This window comes from Dasypus novemcinctus, chromosome 19, assembly GCF_030445035.2.
Source record: "Dasypus novemcinctus isolate mDasNov1 chromosome 19, mDasNov1.1.hap2, whole genome shotgun sequence".
NCBI classification, from domain to species: domain Eukaryota; kingdom Metazoa; phylum Chordata; class Mammalia; order Cingulata; family Dasypodidae; genus Dasypus; species Dasypus novemcinctus.
Window position 1 is genome coordinate 55,998,748 of NC_080691.1, and position 8,481 is coordinate 56,007,228.

General features: G+C 39.9%; 2 pseudogenes; one reads left to right on the forward strand and one right to left on the reverse strand.

The window, feature by feature from the left end:
* Nucleotides 1-785: 785 nt before the first annotated feature.
* Nucleotides 786-4,000, reverse strand: LOC101434791 (glutaredoxin-related protein 5, mitochondrial pseudogene; annotated as a pseudogene).
* Nucleotides 4,001-5,679: 1,679 nt separating this feature from the next.
* On the forward strand, nt 5,680-6,186 carry LOC131274472 (phosphorylase b kinase regulatory subunit beta pseudogene; annotated as a pseudogene).
* The last annotated feature ends 2,295 nt before the right edge of the window (nt 6,187-8,481 follow it).

The window sequence follows — 8,481 nt, forward strand, 5'->3', positions numbered from 1 at the left end:
GCAAATCTTCTTTATTTTCTATGTGACTTTTCTGTAACCCAAAACTTTTTTCAAAGCACAATGGAAAAAAAATAAGACATTGGGGGAACATACAAAAGAAATTGATGAAATACATAAAAGATACTCTATCTTCCAGGGTGAAAGAATTTACTTTTGGTTTATTTGGGGGGAAGGTTACTTTTGTTTTGTTTTGTTTTTAATAGACCATTATAACAATTACTCTTAATTCAGAAAAACAAATGATTGCAGGCATAAAAAATCCTTACAGGCTTACTGCTCTTCAGAATGAACCATGCATTCATGGTATCCTCGAGTTGGCAGTTTATTTTTTAAAAAATCATCACCCTCCTCCACATAACATTTTACTCCTTGGCCCTCATTTCCTTAAGACAAAATTTTACAAAACTGGGGAGAAGGAATATAATATCTTTGCAGACTGACACGCTTGTAGAGGAGCCATGAATGCTAATGACTCAAAAGCCCCTTGTTTTATTCCTGAATCAGGCAAAGAGTAAATGTCAATATAAGACCACATTTTGTTTACATCAATATCAGAATATTGAATTATTACAGTGCAGTGGTTATGATTCTTTATAGATTATTCTTAGTCATGACACTAGACAAACTAAAATCACCCAAATGCTCACAGACCTGGATAATTAGTGTCAGCAGGTGCCGCCTAAAAACGCAAAACTGCTAATGCTTTTCTATCAGTGAGTCTTTGACATCAAGATCTTCCTCTCCTGACAGCAGAATGTTCTGCTTGGTGAGGACACTTGCCACCCTCACTTTGAGTCTTGGTCTTTCTCTTCATCTAACAGGACAGAATGGATCCCCAGCTTTTTCAATTCTTCTACCAGGTCCCCGTTCGTTCTAGTGCATCTGTAGAAGAATGTCATCGTGCTCCACGAACTCGACCTTGAGGTGGACCTGCGGGATGGTGGGCCAGTTGGACTAGTCTTTAATGCCTTGCAGGAGCTCGGGGTCGTCCAGCTCATTGTAGGCCGCGTAGTTAAGGACGCTATGCAGCCACCGGGTCTACACCTCGGCGTTGCTGAACCCTCACTGGGGCTGCTACGGCGTCCTCTTGAGGAAGACAACCGCCTTGTCCTTCACCACCGTGGCCAGTTGCTCCAATGAGCCACAACCGCCGAACGCGCTGAAGCACGCCCCCCGCACCCGGGGTCCCTGAAGAGGCCAACGGCCGCGCCGCACCCATAGAGGAGCAGGGTCACTGCCTCCTGGCACAGGGAGCCACTCAATCCCGCAGGCCCGACCGAGCCCTACATTTGTCCCGGACCTGGGCTTTTTTGGGTAAGGTTTTGATTGTAGAAAGGTTGCAATGGTGGCAGGGGAGGATCACAGGGGCAGGGTGTTGGTGATGGTGATGGGGCAAGTGTAGGGAGGAGTGCACCTAGGGCATGCCTCTGTGGAATATGAATGCGTTCACGTGATCATGGAGTATTATCTCAGTAGATAGAGAACCACACACAAGGTGATGGAAAATCGAATTCCCGTCCTGGGGTGTCCTGCTACGTTCTCTAATACAGTGGCAAGAATCTTTAGAGTATATATGTATTGCCTAGTGAAGGAGAATAGTCCAATAGCCCTGTATATTAATGCTTGTACTTCGGTGCTTTGTTCTTGTAATACTGAAATTTAGCATTGTAATATATATTGACTAAGAGTTATCTGCTGCAAGATTCTTTGTTGGTCATATGTAAGCTCTCTTTGAGCCAGGATCAGCATATAATCTTAACGCTTTCTCCCCAGCAACGGATATTACACCCTGGTTCTGGTCTCCCTGGCACCAAGGGATTATTGCCAAGTGCAAACTATTAATATCAATGCATTTGGAAAATAGACATTGAGGAAAAGGGAGAAATATTAAATACAAGTGAGTTATTGTGATTAAGAATTTTCAAAGTGAGTAAGGATGTCATTCCAGAGGTTATGCTTATGCACAACTCAGTATGGTCTCACTGATTGCCACAGTAAACATTATGTCAAACAGGATGTTCCTGATTGATCCAGAGATATCTAGACACTATATGCAGGGCAGACTACCCCAGGAAATTGGCACCCAATCAGTGGGCCCTACCTTGGATTACGTGATAACCTGTCTCCCCAATATACCAAAGTTAGACTCATTTTTAATTTTCCTAAATTGGTTCTTCTGTCCCTTTTATTTGAACCTGTAATTAACACGATAACCATTAAACATATATCTCAGAAATTTAAAACTTTGGGGTCTTGTTGAGCCCTGAATCTCACCAGAATTGCAATACCTACTGTCAAGTTTTTAGAGCTCATTAAAGAAGCTAATGATTAGGGACAATGCCCATCCAAAAAGCAGAGCATCTCCAACTGCAAGAAGTCAGTTCCATCCATATGCACCAAGGGATCTATGCCCTCTCTCAGTTGGTAGCAGAGTGAGTATCATCATCCTCAATTCTCGAGAATGAGAAATGAACAAATATAAGGATGGAATGCAACTATTGACCAAAGCAGATTCATTAGTATTCTAGTAATGGAAGAACGTTTTAACATTGATATAAAGACAGTGGTCACCAGAGGTTCTGTGGGTAGGGAGAGGTAAGAATAGGTGTAGCATGGGGTATCGGGGAATATTGGATTTTTTCTGCATGATATTGCAGAGATAGATACAAGCCATTATCTATTTTGTCAAAACCTATAAAATTGTGCCACTGAAAGTGTAAAACATGACTAAACTAATCATGTGTAGTAGCAATGCTTCAATATTTGTTCTTCAATTATATCAAATGCATCACACTAATGAAAGATGTTGTTAAAGGGGGAAAATTATGGGAGAGGGAAGAGATGGGGTATATAGGAATCTACTATATTTTCAATGTAATATATACATAATCTAGATCTTTAAAAATAAAGGAAAATTTTAACAAAAAGATATAGTTACTTGCAATATGTGTTATAATTCAAACACTATACATTAAAATCCTATATTAAAAGAAAGAATGCTTCAAATATGAAGGATAAATATTTTCCTTAAAAAAAAAGATTCTATTGCTAACTGGCATGTCCTAAAAGAGTTTGTTAGGGAAAAAGTAAAATGTATATGTAAGAAAATTTCATATTCTTTATGAAAGACAAGTCATTAGTGTTGGAATGATGAAATTGAAATAAAATATTTTATTTTTCATATTCTTATATGTCTTAACAGTTAATTTTAACAAGTGACAATGATAATTCACTGATTATAGCATACAATTATGTGAAATGAATGACAGTAATCTTGCAAGGGAGAGAAGGAAAGAATTGAAAATATTTTCTTATACATTACCTGCAGTAGACATAAAGTGGGATAGTATTATGTGAAGGTAACTCAAACTAATTAAAAATGTGTGTTGTAAACCCAAGGACAGCAATTTAAAACAATGTAGTTTTCATTGCTGTTATTGACATGTTGTTCATATCCTTATATGTTTACTTATTGTGATTGATACGTTAGTAGGGAAAATGTAATGGAAAAATATCCTTGGAATGTTATATAATTCTTACTGCTGCTTAGTTGAGACCTTTTCCAAGCCAGTCTTCTAAGGGAAAGCATGTTAATCTACCTTGAAATTATGAGCATCAAAGATATTCTTTTCCCCATAAAGTCAAACTTATTATGAAATCATAGAAGTTGCAAAAAGAGGGAAGCAGATGTGGTTCATGTGATAAGGGCTCCCTGGGTTAAATTCCTGGCGCATCCTGGTGAAAAAGAAGAAGAGAAAGTGTGCCTTGTAGTGACCAGTACCCATGTGATAAGCTGAGTGCCCATGTGTTAAGCTGAGTGCCCACTTGAGTGCTCGCATGGTGAGCCAAGTGCCCGCATGAGTCAAGTGCCCACACGAGTGTCCACATGGTGAGCACAGTTCCCACATGTTGAGCCAGTGTCCACATAATGAACCAAGTCCCTATGCAAGTAAGCCATGTGCCTGTTTGGTGAGCCAAGTACCCACATGAGTGTCCCCATGGTGATCCATTGCCAGCACAAGTGTGCCATGTAGCAAGATGATGATGCTACGGAAGAGAGATGAAGTGGAGAGTCAAGGTGAAGTGCAGCAGAAACCAGGAACTGAGTTAAAGCAATTGACAGGGAAACTCTCTCCACATGAGAGGTTCCCAGGATTCAATCCTGGGAAATCCTAGAGGAGAGAGAATAGAAATGACTACAAAGAAAGAAATAGATACAGAAGATCACACAGCCAATGGACACAGGCAGCAAAAACAGTGGGGCCGGGGAGGGGGAGAGAGGTGGAGGGAAAAGTAAAATTAAATGTAAAAAATAATTTTGAAAAGAATGATTATCCTGGATGGCTGTATCATGAGGCAGGGGGAAGCCTCAGATCCTGACAGAAAGTCCTTCCCTAGTTTCCCTCTGCTTGTGTCCAGTGTCCTGAACACCGCCTAGAGGCTAGACCCATTCTGATATTCCTCTAATGGTGATGCTGTTTTCAGACAGTACATATATGGGCACCCTAAGATCTGAGAATACTCACCAACAAGATCCCTTGACTCAGCCAATATTTGGTGATTTAAGTTTATGAAAATTGTAGTAGAGATGTAAATTATAGTCCAGACACTTTTAGAATATGTTTCAAAGTTATTTATCTTAATTTTTAGCACATGGTGCTGAATATTACTCTAGGGATTAGACAAGTTAAATTGAGTTTGAATAACATCTGCGTTGAGAAAAACTTGAAGTTGTTGACTTTCTGCTACAAGTTCTACACGAACTACAGAAGCATTTTTCATTGGGTCCTAATTGGACAACCTCACGTTAATGGCTTACATTATACTGGTTTTGTAGTGGGGCATATTCCTGGACCAGACAAAGGACAGAACAATTTAAACATCTCCATTTTCTCGCAGCTCTTAAAAATTTTATGCTCAATCTTGAAAAGCACTATGATGAACCTTGGGTAAGTCTGGAAAAGAAATGAGGCAGATGAATATGTAGAAAGTTCGTTGACATTTTACATTTTATATTTTCATTCATTAATGAGGATGAAATCAGATATATAAAAATTCTACACACTTTACCCAGAGAATCAATGTCTTTCAACACAGATGCTGCCCTGATTCTCTACATCAGTTATCCTGCATTTGTCCTAGATGATAATATATTTAGATAATATAAATATTTATATTCAATTAATATAATAATTATATTAAATTTAGATAATATAAATAGATTTATATTCAGACATTTGATAAAGAGACTAGAAAATTAAAAGAAAAATATGAATTTAAGTGGTTGTTGAGAGCTGGGTATAGCACATCATTGGAAGATCCCAACAGATGCTACTACAAACCAGCTGAAATTAAGTTGTTTGTTGGCACTGTATGCAAATTTCCCATATTTTTTTCTTTTCCTGATGATTGATGGAGTTTTAGAGATAATCTTAGACAAATAGAGGTATATCAGAAAATTCTGACTACAGTACTTCATCAGACCACAGAAGGATATCATGTAGTACTAAAGTATCATGTGTCACCTGACTTTGTAAAATATGAAAAATGAAACCTACAAAGTCAAATGGCATTTCCTAGTAAATGTGACGATGATGGAAAATACTTTCTCTGGTAACAAGCTCTTTATATCATTGTAAAACTCTTGACCAATAAATTAATGGGTCCCAAAGATATTGATCTGGTCCTTTGGATAGAACTCCTGCTGGATTCTATGACTGAGTGTGGCAGATGCTGAAGTGTGTGTCCAATGCTTTCACTGTATCTGGAAAGCATTTATCATAGCAACCAACCCTCCCACATATGACCACATATGAGATGAACTTCTCTCTCCTTGCTGAAGATATTTTGGGAAATATTGAAAAGTCAAAGTACAGACAGATCTCCATTGATTAACTAGTGGTTGTAACCATTGCACTGGTTACAACCCTGAGCTAGAATTTCAACACAGAATGTATCTAGACAACTTGGTGACAGAAGCATTTCATGAATATGAAAAAGTTGGCTGTGGGCTAAAGGAAATGGAAAAACATGACATTACTTCATTTTATAACACACCCCAGTCTGTCCCTGGGAAATACAGGAACATGTAGCTATTTGACAAAAGCTTTGATGAAATTGCAGTTGGAAGGAAAAGTCAAGCCCAGAAACATTGACCCACATCTGGTTAGCTATTTAGGAAGGTAGTAGAGCCTCTGTTGAGACCCTGAATAGAAGTGTAAATTTTTGTTGAAGTATAACCAAGGCAGTCATTATTGACTGGACTGATCATGCTGGTGAAGAGTTTGCCATGCCCTTGGCAGAGTTAAGGAACCTCATTTACTTGTCATAACCCATCTAATGATAATAAATGTTTTTTCTCAATTAAAACAATTCTCAGGATTATATCAACAATAATAACCTTCACTGTAAGACAGAAATAGTTATAGATTTAAAATATTGAAAATTCCCCTCTCTATTTCATGAATATGAATCTTTGCTCTTTGTACTAAATTGCCACCTCAATGTGGTTAAATTGAGTTGGCTTTCTAAACAAAACTATCTAAAGGAGACTTAGGACTCTTTCTCCTCTTGTTCTTGCATTGGGCTTTGAATGTCCCCTGGTGATGCAGAGACCTCTGCAGCTCCCCTCCCATGCCCTGCAGAGGAGTTTGTGTCTGGTCTCACCCAGATATTCCCTCTCTGTGTTTCTCACACAGAAATACATGGTTGTCTCCTCAATTTTCATGTTCGTCATTTCAAGAGAGATCGTGTGGATGCAATCCTCCTGCTTTCAGTTGTAGGCACTCTAGGCTCCATGGTGTGGTGGTTGTCCTTCTTCAACTCCATCTTAGCTGATTGAGGTGAGTCCAATAAATAAGATTGTAGGAGCTGGAGTCTGTTGAGGCTCAGGGCCTGGCTATCATATTGTCAGTAAAAAGATTCAATCCCCTAAATATATCTTAAACCCCAATACCAACTACAATTCCAGTAAGTAGCGTGATAGTCTTATGAAAAGAGATCCCCTCTGGGTCCAGTTTCATCACGCAGAAACACCAGCTCCAAAGAAGGGCCATCTGACATGGCAGTGAACCCTATCTGCCATGACCATAGTGTGCATAGGGTTGCCCCTAGACATTGTGAATCTTTCTTAAATTGATGGAGCATAATTTAAATAATTTTATTTGGTTGACTCAAAAAAGCTACTCCCCTTTTCCCATAGAGACTGACAGACAGTTCAGAAAACATGAATCGAAGGGCATTGCAAGAGATGCTCAGAGGAACCCCCAGGTTGCTTCCAATAAGTTCCCAAGTCCACAAGCTGTACTCTGCATAGGACAACTGCAGGCACAGAGAAAACAGAGTGAACAACCCATGTAGAATAGTCACAACTGAGCCTAATGAGGGAGGTACCTTACATTTGACAGTGATAAGGAGGGAAGTGTCAAATAGTGCAGCCACCTTGGTGGTGGATACTGAAGAAGGTAATAGATATGAGGCAGGCTCCTCAACAGATACTCCAGGGACAGGTGTGCTGCATTGCATTAACATGGGAAAGGGGTGCAATTTTATTTCTCTCTTGCTGTGTACATATCTGATGTGACCCGAAGGACTCCTACCGTCCGAGCCTCTGAAACCCATGGTGGGAAAGGGGGAAATTATTCTTCAAACTTGATGTGCAGCATTACACTGTCCACCATACTTCCCTTCCTAAAATGTGGACACTATCTCTTTATGATTATGGCATAGGGCCTCATACTCAATTAAAGCCAGTAAGGAAAAGGGCAGGGACATTAGGCAATATCTGAGTATTAGTTAGGGCTACGAACCACTGATATGTTCATAAAATTAGTGTTTTGTGAGTGTGAAAGTCAATTTATTTATTTTTTTAATTATTTATTTATTTATTTATTTTTAATTACATTATGAAAAATATGAGGTCCCATTCAACCCCACCGCCCCCGCCCCCCACTCCCCCCACAGCAACACTCTCTCCCATCATCATGACACATCCATTGCACCTGGTAAGTTCATCTCTGAGCATCACTGCACCCCATAGTCAATGGTCCACATCATAGCCCAGGCTCTCTCACGTTCCATCCAGTGGGCCCTGGGGGGATCTATAATGTCCCGTAATTGTCCATGAAGCACTATCCAGGACAACTCCACGTCCCGAAAACGCCTCCACATCTCATCTCTTCCTCCCGTTCCCCACACCCAGCAGCCACCATGGCTACCGTTCCCACACCCATTCCACATTTTCTCTGTGGACATTGGATTGGTTGTGTCCATTGCACATCTATGTCAAGTGAGGGCTTAGATTCCATATGGGTACTGGATGCACTCCTCCCGCTTCCAGTTGTAGACACTCTAGGCTCCATGTTGTGGTGGTTGACCTTCTTCAACTCCATGTTAGCTGAGTGGAGTAAGTCCAATAAATCAAAGTGTAGGAGCTGAAGTCTGTTGAGGCTCTGGGCCTGGGTGTCATATTATCAGTCCAGA